Source organism: Silene latifolia, chromosome 11 (assembly GCF_048544455.1).
Source record: "Silene latifolia isolate original U9 population chromosome 11, ASM4854445v1, whole genome shotgun sequence".
NCBI lineage: Eukaryota > Viridiplantae > Streptophyta > Magnoliopsida > Caryophyllales > Caryophyllaceae > Silene > Silene latifolia.
The window spans coordinates 99565362-99581281 of NC_133536.1; the positions used below are offsets into that span (position 1 = coordinate 99565362).

At 41.1% G+C, this 15920-nt stretch overlaps 1 non-coding gene across 1 annotated transcript; it reads left to right on the forward strand.

Annotated features, from left to right (window-relative positions):
* Positions 1–7750: 7750 nt before the first annotated feature.
* LOC141615874 (small nucleolar RNA R71) lies at positions 7751–7857 on the forward strand. The gene has a single exon (XR_012530263.1). It is a non-coding gene; the product is annotated as a small nucleolar RNA R71 (small nucleolar RNA).
* Positions 7858–15920: the final 8063 nt, after the last annotated feature.

The window sequence follows — 15920 nt, forward strand, 5'->3', positions numbered from 1 at the left end:
GGGTAAAGGCAAATCTCCTTTCTCAATCATATCTTGGATGATGTGCTTGAGTTTGAAACAGGTTTCGGTATCATGCCCTTTTCCCTGATGGTACTGACAGTAGGCACTGGGGTTCCAGAACAGGGACTTCTTGGCATCGGTCGGATCTAGGGTGGGTCCGATTGGTCGTAACTTCCCCTGGTCCATGAGCCTCTTCAAGGCACTTGCATAAGTTGACCCTATGTTGGCAAACACTCTCTGGGGGCGCTCAGTTCTCTTAGCAGATGGTTCGATGAGGTTAATCTCATCAATCTTGTTCGTCTGGCTGTAAGGGTGAGATCCGGTTGAGGTGGATCCTTGGTAGCCTCTGCCAGTTGTTTTGGCCAAGACACCCTTTCGGAGGTCATCTTCAATACGCGTCCCCAGAATCTGCAGATCTTGGAAGGTCTTAATATTCTGATACCTCAGTAGGTTGGCATAAACTGGGCGGAGGTTGTTGACGAACTTTTCCACCAAAGTTGATTCGCTGGGCTTACTGACCAGTTGAGTACTCACCCTCCTCCAACGGGTCAAGAACTCGGTGAACCCTCCCTTATCGTTCTGGGTTAGCACCTCGAGAGTACGGGTATTGGCCTGAATTTCGACATTGTCGGCATACTGTTTGGCAAACTCAACTGCGATCTCATCCCAAGTATAAAGGTTTTTCGGATCAAGGGAGTAGTACCATTGGCGAGGGATCGGCTCCAAGGAGGATGGGAAGATCCGGGTAAAAAGTTCTTGTTTGACCCCTTTAATGGCCATGTAGTCTTTGAAAGCACGGATATGGTTGACTGGCTCCTCCACTCCTTTGAACTTAGGCACATCCGTTAGGGTGAAGTTGTCAGGTAATTGATCCCCAATAGGTTCGAACCTTCGGTTGTTCTCAAGATGGATATTGTTACCCCGGGCTAGGAGCTGTTCTTCCAAGAGCTTTAGCCTCTTTTCAGTTTCAGTCAGAGGTGGGGTATTATGTTCCCCAGTTTCCTTGTTCTCCAGGGCATCGATACGGGTCTCGACGCGATCCAGGGTGACCTTAAGAGCGGTGAGCAGGCTGGCTAGCTGATTAGTTGTGACATCTCTGCTGTTATCATTGTTGTTGGACGAAGCTGAAGATGGGGCCATGGCTCTGAGGCAGAAAAACGGCTCACATTACAACTCAATCCGACACGGTTCCAAGACTGAACGCAGACAACACAAAGGACGAGACAAAGATTAGACCCAACAAGACGGGGTGATCTTGTGTGGTCCCTCGGTGCTGACTCGATTTATGACGCGACGGTGATTGACCGAACCTTTGACACGAGTCCAACGTAGCGGCGTGACGCCATTGGACGGGTCTCTGTTGGAATAAGTGTCCTCCGACAATAATGCGATCACAACTGTTGATTATGATGATCACATGTTTAAATCTCATTTTAAGAATACATGTGAGATGTAATATTTCTGATCAATGGTCCACACATATCGGTAATGATTGGTGATGGAGTTTGACATTCTCGTCGTGCGACGGTGGTGATCAGTTGATCCCCTTAGGTCATACCTATAGGGAAATACTCTTAATTGATTATTTAATTAATCGTATGCCGATACGACTTAATTAAATTGCTTAAAATTGACGGATGATTTTGTGAGTAAAATTAACGTGTCTTATTGTAATTCGATTATATTAGATACGGTCTAAGTAATTGAATTGTTTTATTACTTAGATAAAATTATTGTTTACGACACAATTTGGAATTGAAATTGAATGAATAATTTATTATAAATACAAGACGTTGTAATTTATAATTTGATAAACCGTTTTGGTACAAGTAATTACGAATTACTAGTCGATTTTGTAAATGACATATTTTATGAGTATGTTGATTTTTAATATGTTAAAAATACATTACAAATTCACATGTCAAGTAACATGTCACATATGTCACAATTGACAAATGACAAAATAAAATGGACCTTCCATTTTATTTTGTATAAAAAAAAATTGGAGGGAGTATTAGTGGAAAAATTATGTTGATTATTTTAATAAGAGAAAACATAATTATTAAAGCCTAATCTCTAGCCATGCAACCCTACAAGCTTTTGTGAAGAGCATCTTTTGCATGCATTGGCTCCCCAATAACCCTCCCTCTATAACCGGTTTTTCCACTAGGAAATTAAGTGGTTTTTCCTCTACAATATTTCATTCACAACTTCAACAATATTTTTTCTAGTGTAAGAAAAATTATTCTCTACACATCTTATGAAAATTCTAGAGAAATAAAAACCACAAAATCTCCTCCTCTTGGACCGAAATATTTCAAGAGTACAAATAAATATTTTGTGTCAAATTTTAAGTAAGACTAATCCTAATACTAGATCGTATTATTTTAGTCTTTAAGAAGTATTCCTTGGGTATTCACTTTTGGGAGAGATTCTATACTTGAATCTTTGTTCATCCATTTTAGGAGAGCTCAAGAACAAGTGAGTAGGAGAACTCATTTGTGCCCTATAATCCGAAATTATCATTGTAAGGGTTGATGATTTCTTCTCTTTTTAATTTAAGTTTGCATGCATAAGATTTGTTATTTATTTTATGACTGAATAAATTTGAACATATTTGAATATGTTGAGTATAATGAGATATAGATGATACCCGTCGTTGTGAGTACCAAAAATAAAATTTATAATTTCCTATTAAAACTAACCTAGGCTACTGGTAATAGGGTCGAACCACAAGGAGGCGAATGTAATTTCTAATTGTCTAATTTAGTCTAAGGTAACGAAAGTGGGGGTTGATTTGATTTGGTCTAAACTAATAGCAATAAAAGACAATAAACTAAATAAACAGATAAAACAGATAAAAGAAGGGGCGCTAGGATGGTCGGTTCACTATAGTTTCGGCGGCAGCAAACTAAGTCGGTCTAAATCAAACACATGAGGCAGGAAACAAGAGGTCCTCTCGGTCCACTCTTAACAGATAGCATCTTTCGATCTCGCTATAAGTCCCTAATATCACTAATACTGACTCTCGTCCTGAAAAGTGACTTATAATCTAAACTTCACCTATCTTTCGATCTCAGCATAGTTTAGTCATTTTAATTGGTGATCTAACAACTGTCCCTATCTCTCGATCTAATGGGTCAGTCATAAATTAAGCATTCAACTAGTCGCATGCATTCGATTCGTCAAATACAACATTTAAATCAATTAAAACGAGGGTAAACCTCACGTGGTTAGTCGATCGACCGGGTAGGGTGGTCGATCGACCAACACGCGATTTCAGTCCATATTATTCTACGCTGCCTAATCCTAGAGTTCCCCTACATCCTAGCACAAGCAATTTAGCTACTCATAACTACAGTGGAAACAACAATAATATTAAGGATTGAAACTACGGAATTCATGCTTAAAACGAATAGGCAAATAAATAACATAAACGATAAAATTGGCTTTTGGAACCTAACTAGCAATTTCTATACTATCAATGCGATAAAGATAAACTGAAATAGAACAGAAGGAATACCGAAATTGCAGAGGAATTGTAACGGAATGATTAGAAGTACGAAAATCCGATGCAAACCAATATTCCAAACCCTAATTATTTGATAAACTAAAACTGAATGTAAACTTGATAAATTTCTGAATAAAACTTGATGATAATTCTCAATGCTAAAGCTACGTTATAAAGGAAAAGTACGCAGCTATTATTCCTAAACCTAATCTCTCATGGGCTTCGAGTTTCTCAATCTTTTAATTCTCGTCTGAAGTAGCGGCTTGGTCGATCGACTAAGCATGGTAGTCGATCGACTGCTCTGAGCTGAACAGTAGTCTCTAGATGTCGTGGGTTGGTCGATCGACTGAAGGCAGTAGCGGCTTGGTCGATCGACTAAGCATGGCAGTCGGACCCCAGTCGATCGACCAGAATTGGCAGTCGATCGACTGCTTTGAACAGTACATAACTCTTTTTTTTTTTTCGAATCATTTTTTCTCTTATTTTTTTTCCAACTTTTTCAGTTCTTTTTCTTTCTTTCCTTTCTTTTCATTCTCCCAACAACATCTCAATCGAGCAAAAGGCTACCAAAACAAAGTGACAATCCCAACAACTAAACTACTAGCTTGACAAGGGCAGGATAAATGTAGGATGTAGTAAAGGGACAAAAAGGCTGTTTTTGGCAGTGTGGAGCTTATGGGCATAACGAATAAAGGGAAACCTCTACCACATGTGTCAACAAACCGCAAACCGAATGCATACAGGTACTAGGAAGATTAAGTTCATATTTATGCAAATTTATGTAACATGTCTCATAAGGAGTAACTACTCACATTCCTAAATGAACTGGTCATGGATGACACCAGTTATAGGCTCTAAACCTCAGAAATATGATGTAGTTTGCCAAAAATCTAAGTCAAGTCTAAAGTTCAGCAAAAATGTAACGAAAACTCGTAGACTATGCATATACGATTCTACTAATAACATGTCAATTAAGCAAGGCTCAGGCAAAAACAGATGCAAATACAATATCATCATTGAAATACTACCGTTCCGACTCGACCTATATGCTAAAATAAACGTGCATTTTTTGAGGTTTTTTCAAATTTTTTTCAATTTTTTTTTGATTTTTTGGATTTTTATGTATATATAAGAAATGAAATAAACAATGTAAACGTGAATGCAAGCAAATGATATGCGACGCAAAACCCTTCCCCAAACCAAATCGCACAATGTCCCCATTGTGCAAAATCATGTAATGAAAGAAAAGATAAACGGGAATTTGCGAGAAAATAAACAAACAAGACTTTAAGTGAAAATTGGGAACTCACAAGACTTTAAGCGCAGCAAGGGAAACCTCCCCAAACCAGCGTGAGCTAGGAGGTTTCAGTAGCCAGCAGTGCTACCAATAAGTATCTGAAAGACAAACAAAACCCACGCATAAAATCGAGAAGACAATTTTGAAGCGGTGATTATGTGCACAACTGAGAAAATAGAAGAAATAAATAATATAACGGAATATAAAGTGGAGTAGAAAACTCCCTCGAGTCCGCAAATCGACCAAACACAGCAGGGGAGAGGTCATGAACAGGTACAGCAGTGCAGGGCGGTCGATCGGCTGCCTAGTCCAGTCGATCGACCAAGGTGAAAGGAACAGTAGCTCCTGGAAACTGCAACACAGTCGATCGACCAATGTTGCCAGTCGATCGACTGAAGATACTGCTGTAACTTCTTATTTCTTCGTATTTGCTCAATAACGTGAGCTATTGAGCTCTAAAAACCTGCAAGTGCACGATAATACGCGCCTAAAATTGCGCAAAACCCAAAGTAAAGTCTAAAGTACTTAAAATCCTAAGCAAAATAATTAAATGCGAAGTCTCGCGCACACAAAAGCAATAAAAAGTATTTAAAAGCAATAAAATGAAAGTTTTTAATAAAGCACTCGATTAACTAGTAGTTGATCAAGAACGGCCACGGTATGGCCCACTTCGTCGGCTTCTGGCTACAAGAGGTAGCCTCAACGGTGCTCATCTTCTCAGTTGCGCCGTTCTCAACTTCAGCGTCCGCAAAACTCAACGGATCAACAGCTTCGTCATCTCCCCAATCAATGACCTCTTCCGGCTCATCAAAGTCCAAGTCGGCCGTCCTCACTCTGGCTGGCTCGTCTTCGAGCTCCTCATCAGTCCCATCGCTCAGGCATCCAAGACCGCCTCTCGAAACGATTTGGTCCTTCACAGCTGGAGCAACCCGCGGCTCTTCCTTCCCCAAACCAGCTCCTGCAATGTCTAAAACAACAGAATCTTCCTCCTTCTTGCTCCCAGTCTGGGGCGGAGGTGTTACAACAGAAACAGGAATAGAGACAGGCATATCAGGAAGCACAAAATATGATTTCTTTTCAGAAACCGTGTTACAGGTGACAGGCCACATGGGGTCTTTCTTCCTAGCTGTCTAGGCGAAGACAATAGAATGCTTCGCCACTTTGAATGTCAAAGTCCCAGAACCTACATCAATAACTGCACCAGCAGTATGCAGAAATGGCCTACCTAGAATGATAGGTATGTGGGCATCCTCAGGCATATCTAGGACTACAAAGTCTACAGGGAAGAAAAACTTCCCTATTTGCACAGGGATGTCTTCTAGGACTCCTATAGGCTCGACCGCAGAGCGATCAGCCATATGAACGATCATGTCCGTAACCGCAAACCTATTCAATTTTAACTTTCTAGCAAGACTCAAGGGCATGACGCTAATATTAGCTCCTAGGTCACATAATGCCTTCTCGATAGAGAAGGTACCTATATTACAAGGAACAGAAAAACTACCCGGGTCCTCTAGCTTATGTGGTGCAGTGTGAGTCAAATAAGAACAAGACTCTTTAGTGAGTGCGACATTATGCACTGTTTCAAGTGACCTCTTTTTAGACAGTAATTGCTTCATAAACTTCATATAAGCGGGCACTTGATTCACTAATTCAAGGAAAGGTACTTGTACGTTAAGACTACGAACAACATTTTCAAATTTATTGAAAGATACCTGTTCCTTTGTCGGCACTAGTCTCTCTGGATAAGGGGCTGTAAGAAGTAACTCATCCCTCTCCTCTAAGTCTCGCATGCCGGCATCCGTGGACTTAGGCTGAAAGTCCACGACCTTTTCTTTGTTGAAGCTTGACCCCTCCTCAGATCGTCTCGAATGTGAACCATTAATCGACATAGGGTCATACTTCGGAGCCGGGACTGACCCATCAGCACTCGGGTCTTGCCCCAATATTTTCGGGACTGTCGTACCCCGAAACAAGTGGTCTCTCAGATTATTGGGCATTGGAGGACGAAATTTCTCAATATCAGCAGCGGCCTTAGTCGATCGACCGGGTATATCAGTCGATCGACTAATATACCTGGTAGACGCCTTTTTCTTGCTATTATTCGTTACAGCTTTCTTTTGACTCGGTTCCGCCGCATTCTTTTCAGCAGCGTCCTCGACCATGGCAGGCCTCTCCAGGGTAGACCCACTCCTCAAAGTAATGGCATTAAGGGTCTCCTTTTGATCAGTTTGAGTCGGCAAGTGTCCCGGAGCTCGAGTGGTATTCTTGCTAGCCAATTGAGCAATTTGGCTCTCTAGAAGTTTCATTCCGGCCTCTCTAGCTTGGGACTCCTTTTGCAACATATTCTTCAATTCAGCAAAGTCAGAAATTTTGGGATTGTTGCTGCTGCGGCACATAGGGAGGTTTCTGATATGGTTGTTTCTGAGGGGGCACATAAGCTTGCTGTTGCTGCTGCTTACTGTGGAGGTTGAGTCGGATTCAGGACATTCTGACTACTCCACCTCAGGTTGGGATGAACATTAGGCTCATAGTAGGTGTTTGTCTGCCTATAATGTTGAAAGGCAGCACAAGACTCAAAGGGACTAGGACAGTTCTCTGACACGTGTCCCTCAGCTCCACACCTTCTGCAGACGAAAGGACCGTCTGAAACAGCATTAACATGGTACATCCCTCCATTTGAAGCTCCTCCCAGTTCATACTTGTCAAATCTCGCAGTGAGAGCTTCAAGTGCAGCTACAGAAGGAGATTCAGCACTCCTTCTTTGATTCCCTCTGGAATCCCCATACTCAGCTTTGTGGGTGGCTAAGTCATCAATGATCTTCCATACCTTAGTCTCTCCCATATTCTCAGCAAATCGGCCATTGGCTGCAGCATCCAAGATAGCCCTCTGATCGTCGTACAGCCCGTTATAAAACTGATTGCACAAGCTCCATTTTTCGAACCCATGATGTGGAATGGTTCGCACCAGCTTCTTAAAACGGACCCATGCTTCATGAAAGTTCTCATCTGGCCCTTGTCTAAAGCTTGTGATCTGATCTCTAATGGCATTCGTCTTTGAGGCAGAGAAGTATTTCTTGTAGAATGCCAATGCCAAAGAATTCCAGTCGGTGATCCCATGAGCAGTTCGATCCAGATCTCTGTACCATTCACTTGCAGCGTCGCGGAGTGAGAATATAAACATAGCTTCTTTTATCTGGTCTTGGGTAACACCGGTCGGTGGGGGTATAGAGCAGCAATAATTGATAAATATCTCCATATGCTTAGCTACATCTTCAGTTACAGCTCCCCCGAATTGGTTTTTCTCAACCAAACTAATATAAGAAGGCTTCGGTTCGAATTTCCTATCGGCTCCAGGTAATTCGAACCCCTTGTATAGATTTGCAGCTGTCGGCTCAGAATGACTCGCTATAGTTGCTTCTTCAGCCATGACTGGAATTTCTGGAGAAGTGACTGTCTCAGCTGAAGAAGTAGAGGTAGGAGATGTAGGTGGATCTTCTTCGAACAGAGCGTTCTTGATGTGAATACGAATCACCTGGATGAAATAATTCTCGAAACAAGCGACCAAGGCAACCCGGCTCACCAAGCATGGATTGGTTCAAATCATAATCGGGAAAAATGCATGATCACCCGCCAATGGAGCCGTGTGGAGCAAGGTCCAACCTCGAAAATGGGCTAGTCCAAGGGCATTGAATAAAGCTCACCTAGTTTTTGTCATAGCCTAGTTTTCTACAAAGTCATAGCCTAGTTTTTGTCATAGCCTAGTTTTCTACAAAGTCTTGCCTAGTTTTTGTCTTAGTCTTACCTAGTTCTCCTACATAGCCTAGAACTCACCACAAGGCATTAAAGGCTAGCCTTGGTGCCCAAGGAATTTCGGCCTATATAAAGGCTTGTAGTCCTCATTTGTTGATCATCCAATTTTGAAGTAAAAACTTGAGAGTATTCTCTAAAACTTGTCTTGTCTTCTTGTGTTGTTACACGAGTAGTTTGGCTTAAGAGGTCGAAACGCGATTTCGCACCTTGCTTGAACGAGGGACGTGATCCTAAGTTTAAGTCGGATTGTTTGACGAGTATCAAACAATTCACCCATTGGCGTAGCTATAGGTCTAGCTACGACAAATATCCCATTGTTTTCAAGGTCTTCATTGATCTTGAAACAAATATGCCCTTTATTTCAAAACACAAAAACAACCCTACAAAAATGTCTTCCGCTTCCGCCAAAATTCACATCAAAAGTGGTATCAGAGCTTCGGCTCTTGATTTCCATTAATCGAGACGATCCAGGGGTCTTGATTTCTTCACACACACAAAAAAAAAAGGTCACTATTCAAGGTACTGTTCACGGTACCGTTCACCGAAAAAAAAAAAAAAAAAGGAGTTTCGAAATTTCAAGCAACCAACATCAAAAATGAATTTCGACGATCCCAACTTTCTCAAGATTCTTCAAAGAGCTTTAAAGAATTTACAAGAAAACGATCCCAAGTGGATGCCTAGACGAGAACGAGTCATTGACGAGTTCAAAGTAAGTGAACTACCCGAGTTCACAGGAGGCACGGATCCCGAGGATTATCTCGATTGGGAGAGACAAATCGAACGAATGTTTGATTTCAAGGTTTTGGATGACACGAAACGCTGCAAGTACGCTATTCGAAGACTTAGTGGAGGGGCTTCACTATGGTACGAGAGTTTGAAAGCAAGGCGTGCTCGCGCTGGAAAAAGGAAATTATCATCTTGGGATTCTCTTAAACGCAAGTTGCGTAAGAAATATGTTCCAGCAACTTATACGCTTACGACTTATCGTAAGATCGCCAATCTCAAACAAGGGAGTCCGACGAGTAGTGTTGGCGAACCCAAGTCGGCTGCCACCCCTAGTTCCACGGCAAGAACGCCCGATTCTCAGGAAACAAGTCTCTCCAAAGCACGATGTTGCAAGTATCCGGGGTTTGGGCATTATCAAAGCACGTGTCCAAATAAACGATTGATTACCTCGAGAGATGTTGTTGCTTGTCAGGATGAGTTGTTTGATGAGGAGGAACGATTGGGTGACGTGTTCAAACTCGACGAAAGAGAAAAAGGCGAGATTATGGAGCCATTGAGTGATGATGATCAAATTAAAGATGTGATCGAAGATGACATATATTCCAACTTGTATGAACCTCATACAAGAGGTACTCCTTTATTTGATGCAAATCTACCAATTGTTTTTGATGAAGAATTTGAAGAAGTTTATGATGAAGCTCACGTGGAAGAAAGTGATCATACAAGTTATGACGATGCAAATCAAAATAATCTTATGCCAATCTTGGATGAGGAGTTTCTGGGCAATCACATTAATTTTGATTCTCAAGTGAAAGAACCGTATCAATCACCAATTGATAAATGCATTGATGAGAAGCTACATGGTGGGAACGCTAATTTCTTATTGAAGTCAATTTTCATGGGAGCTCATGATGATCTTGTTGCTTCGAGCAACCATTATTTGGATTTTGGTAGAATTGTGCATGAAAGATGGTGGGGAGAAATCACAAGAAAGTAAAGCACAAGCAAAGATGGCATAAAATAGTTGTGATTGACAATACTCATTTCAAATTCAAATCACCGGAGAGGGATAAGCATGAAGACTACATTGAAAATGATGAGTCAAGAAGAAATCAACAGGTGCGTAAACGCTTCATGTTCTTAATCAAGCTTGAATCTAACTTCCAGATTTTTTTTGATCCCGGTGGCATCAAAGATGATTCAACTACGTGTTCGGGCTTGTTCGGGTTTATAATATTCATCTTTGATCCCGGCATACTGAGGCAAGAATTGAGGACAATTCTTTTCAAAGGGGGAGGAATTGATGTGAATACGAATCACCTGGATGAAATAATTCTCGAAACAAGCGACCAAGGCAACCCGGCTCACCAAGCATGGATTGGTTCAAATCATAATCGGGAAAAATGCATGATCACCCGCCAATGGAGCCGTGTGGAGCAAGGTCCAACCTCGAAAATGGGCTAGTCCAAGGGCATTGAATAAAGCTCACCTAGTTTTTGTCATAGCCTAGTTTTCTACAAAGTCATAGCCTAGTTTTTGTCATAGCCTAGTTTTCTACAAAGTCTTGCCTAGTTTTTGTCTTAGTCTTACCTAGTTCTCCTACATAGCCTAGAACTCACCACAAGGCATTAAAGGCTAGCCTTGGTGCCCAAGGAATTTCGGCCTATATAAAGGCTTGTAGTCCTCATTTGTTGATCATCCAATTTTGAAGTAAAAACTTGAGAGTATTCTCTAAAACTTGTCTTGTCTTCTTGTGTTGTTACACGAGTAGTTTGGCTTAAGAGGTCGAAACGCGATTTCGCACCTTGCTTGAACGAGGGACGTGATCCTAAGTTTAAGTCGGATTGTTTGACGAGTATCAAACAATTCACCCATTGGCGTAGCTATAGGTCTAGCTACGACAAATATCCCATTGTTTTCGAGGTCTTCATTGAACTTGAAACAAATATCCCCTTTATTTCAAAACACAAAAACAACCCTACAAAAATGTCTTCCGCTTCCGCCAAAATTCACATCAAAAGATCCTCGGGGTCCGTGTGGAGCAAGGTCCAACCTCGACAATCGTGTGGAGAACCGTGTGGAGCAAGGAGAACCGTGTGGAGCAAGGTCCAACCTCGAAAATGGGCTAGTCCAAGGGCATTGAATAAAGCTCACCTAGTTTTTGTCATAGCCTAGTTTTTGCAAAAGTCTTTCCTAGTTTTTGGCTTAGTCTTACCTAGTTCTTCTACATAGCCTAGAACTCACCACAAAGCATTAAAAGCTAGCCTTGGGCACCAAGGAATTTCGGCCTATATAAGGCTTGTAATCCTCATTTGTTTATCATCCAATTTTGAAGTAAAAACTTGAGAGTATTCTCTAAAACTTGTCTTGTCTTCTTGTGTTGTTACACGAGTGATTTGGCTTAAGAGGTCGAAACGCGATTTCGCACCTTGCTTGAACGAGGGACGTGATCCTAAGTTTAAGTCGGATTGTTTGACGAGTATCAAACAATTCACCCATTGGCGTAGCTATAGGTCTAGCTACGACAAATATCCCATTGTTTTCGAGGTCTTCATTGAACTTGAAACAAATATCCCCTTTATTTCAAAACACAAAAACAACCCTACAAAAATGTCTTCCGCTTCCGCCAAAATTCACATCAAAAGTGGTATCAGAGCTTCGGCTCTTGATTTCCATTAATCAAGACGATCCAGGGGTCTTGATTTCTTCACACAAAAAAAAAAAAAAAAAAAAAAAAGGTCACTGTTCACGGTACTGTTCACGGTACTGTTCACCATCAAAAAAAAAAAAAAAAAGTTTCGAAATTTCAAGCAACCAACATCCAAAAATGAATTTCGACAATCCGAACTTTCTCAAGAATCTTCAAAGGGCTTTAAAGAATTTACAAGAAAACGATCCCAAGTGGATGCCGAGACGAGAACGAGCATTTGAAGAATTCAAGGTCGGTGAACTACCCGAGTTCACGGGAGACACGGACCGAGGATTATCTCGATTGGGAGAGACAAATCGAATGAATGTTTGATTTCAAAGTTCTGGATGACACGAAACGCTGCAAGTACGCTATTGGAAGACTTAGTGGAGGGGCTTCACTATGGTACGAGAATTTGAAAGCAAGGCGTGCTCACGCTGGAAAAAAGAAATTATCATCTTGGGATTCTCTTAAACGCAAGTTGCGTAAGAAATATGTTCCAGCAACTTATACGCTTGCGACTTATCGTAAGATCGCCAATCTCCACCAAGGGAGTCCGGCGAGTAGTGTTGGCGAACCCAAGTCGGCTGCCACCCCTAGTTCCACGGCAAGAACGCCCGATTCTCAGGAAACAAGTCTCTCCAAAGCACGATGTTGCAAGTATCCGGGGTTTGGGCATTATCAAAGCACGTGTCCAAATAAACAATTGATTACCTCGAGAGATGTTGTTGCTTGTCGGGATGAGTTGTTTGATGAGGAGGAACGATTGGGTGATGTGTTCAAACTCGACGAAAGACAAAAAGGCGAGATTATGGAGCCATTGAGTGATGATGATCAAATTAAAGATGTGATCGAAGATGACATATTTTCCAACTTGTATGAACCTCATACAAGAGGTACTTCTTTATTTGATCCAAATCTACCAATTGTTTTTGATGAAGAATTTGAAGAAGTTTATGATGAAGCTCACGTGGAAGAAAGTGATCATACAAGTTATGACGATGCAAATCAAAATAATCTTATGCCAATCTTGGATGAGGAGTTTTTGGGCAATCACATTAATTTTGATTCTCAAGTGAAAGAACCGTATCAATCACCAATTGATAAATGCATTGATGAGAAGCTACATGGTGGGAACGCTAATTTCTTATTGAAGTCAATTTTCATGGGAGCTCATGATGATCTTGTTGCTTCGAGCAACCATTATTTGGATTTTGGTAGAATTGTGCATGAAAGATGGTGGGGAGGAAATCACAAGAAAGTAAAGCACAAGCAAAGATGGCATAAAATAGTTGTGATTGACAATACTCATTTCAAATTCAAATCACCGGAGAGGGATAAGCATGAAGACTACATTGAAAATGATGAGTCAAGAAGAGATCAACAGGGTGCGTAAACGCTTCATGTTCTTAATCAAGCTTGAATCTAACTTCCAGATTTGTTTTGATCCCGGTGGCATCAAAGATGATTCGACTACGTGTTCGGGCTTGTTCGGGTTTATAATATTCATCTTTGATCCCTAAGATATCGAGGCAAGAATTGAGGACAATTCTTTTCAAAGGGGAGGAATTGATGTGAATACGAATCACCTGGATGAAATAATTCTCGAAACAAGCAACCAAGACAACCCGGTTCACCAAGCATGGATCGGTTCGAATAATAGTCGAGAAAAATGCATGATAAACCGCCAATGGGAGCAAGGAGAACCGTGTGGAGCAAGGTCCAACCTCGAAAATGGGCTAGTCCAAGGGCATTGAATAAAGCTCACCTAGTTTTTGTCATAGCCTAGTTTTTGCAAAAGTCTTTCCTAGTTTTTGGCTTAGTCTTACCTAGTTCTTCTACATAGCCTAGAACTCACCACAAAGCATTAAAAGCTAGCCTTGGGCACCAAGGAATTTCGGCCTATATAAGGCTTGTAATCCTCATTTGTTTATCATCCAATTTTGAAGTAAAAACTTGAGAGTATTCTCTAAAACTTGTCTTGTCTTCTTGTGTTGTTACACGAGTGATTTGGCTTAAGAGGTCGAAACGCGATTTCGCACCTTGCTTGAACGAGGGACGTGATCCTAAGTTTAAGTCGGATTGTTTGACGAGTATCAAACAATTCACCCATTGGCGTAGCTATAGGTCTAGCTACGACAAATATCCCATTGTTTTCGAGGTCTTCATTGAACTTGAAACAAATATCCCCTTTATTTCAAAACACAAAAACAACCCTACAAAAATGTCTTCCGCTTCCGCCAAAATTCACATCAATACTCTCAAGTTTTTACTTCAAAATTGGATGATAAACAAATGAGGATTACAAGCCTTATATAGGCCGAAATTCCTTGGTGCCCAAGGCTAGCTTTTAATGCTTTGTGGTGAGTTCTAGGCTATGTAGAAGAACTAGGTAAGACTAAGCCAAAAACTAGGAAAGACTTTTGCAAAAACTAGGCCATGACAAAAACTAGGTGAGCTTTATTCAATGCCCTTGGACTAGCCCATTTTCGAGGTTGGACCTTGCTCCACACGGTTCTCCTTGCTCCCATTGGCGGTTTATCATGCATTTTTCTCGACTATTATTCGAACCGATCCATGCTTGGTGAACCGGGTTGTCTTGGTTGCTTGTTTCGAGAATTATTTCATCCAGGTGATTCGTATTCACATCAATTAATATGTCAAATCGTCTTGCGCTTTTCTCAGAAAGTACTTAGATTGTTCGGGAGCTTTCTAATACTAAGTTCAAGCCGGGCCCGGCTATAGATATATAATATAAGCATGCTTGTAGCATTATACTCTTAAAAACAGGCACTACCAATTGATGTGAATACGAATCACCTCGATGAAATAATTCTCGAAACAAGCGACCAAGGCAACCCGGCTCACCAAGCATGGATCGGTTCAAATTATAATCGGGAAAAATGCATGATCACCCGCCAATGGAGCCGTGTGGAGCAAGGCCCTACCTCGAAAATGGGCTAGTCCAAGGGCATTGAATAAAGCTCACCTAGTTTTCTACAAAGTCATAGCCTAGTTTTTATCATAGCCTAGTTTTCTACAAAGTCTTGCCTAGTTTTTATCTTAGTCTTACCTAGTTCTCCTACATGGCCTAGAACTCACCACAAGGCATTAAAGTCTAGCCTTGGTGCCCAAGGAATTTCGGCCTATATAAAGGCTTGTAGTCCTCATTTGTTCATCATCCAATTTTGAAGTAAAAACTTGAGAGTATTCTCTAAAACTTGTCTTGTCTTCTTGTGTTGTTACACGAGTGATTTGGCTTAAGAGGTCGAAACGCGATTTCGCACCTTGCTTGAACGAGGGACGTGATCCTAAGTTTAAGTCGGATTGTTTGACGAGTATCAAACAATTCACCCATTGGCGTAGCTATAGGTCTAGCTACGACAAATATCCCATTGTTTTCGAGGTCTTCATTGAACTTGAAACAAATATCCCCTTTATTTCAAAACACAAAAACAACCCTACAAAAATGTCTTCCGCTTCCGCCAAAATTCACATCAAAAGATCCTCGGGGTCCGTGTGGAGCAAGGTCCAACCTCATTTGATGTGAATTTGGCGGAAGCGGAAGACATTTTTGTAAGGTTGTTTTGTGTTTTTGAATAAAGGGGATATTTGTTTCAAGATCAATGAAGACCTCGAAAACAATGGGATATTTGTCGTAGCTAGACCTATAGCTACGCCAATGGGTGAATTGTTTGATACTCGTCAAACAATCCGACTTAAACTTAGGATCACGTCCCTCGTTCAAGCAGGTGCGAAATCGCGTTCGACCTCTTAGCTGCCAAACTACTCGTGTAACAACACAAGAAGAGAAGACAAGTTTTAGAGAATACTCTCAAGTTTTTACTTCAAAATTGGATGATAAACAAATGAGGATTACAAGC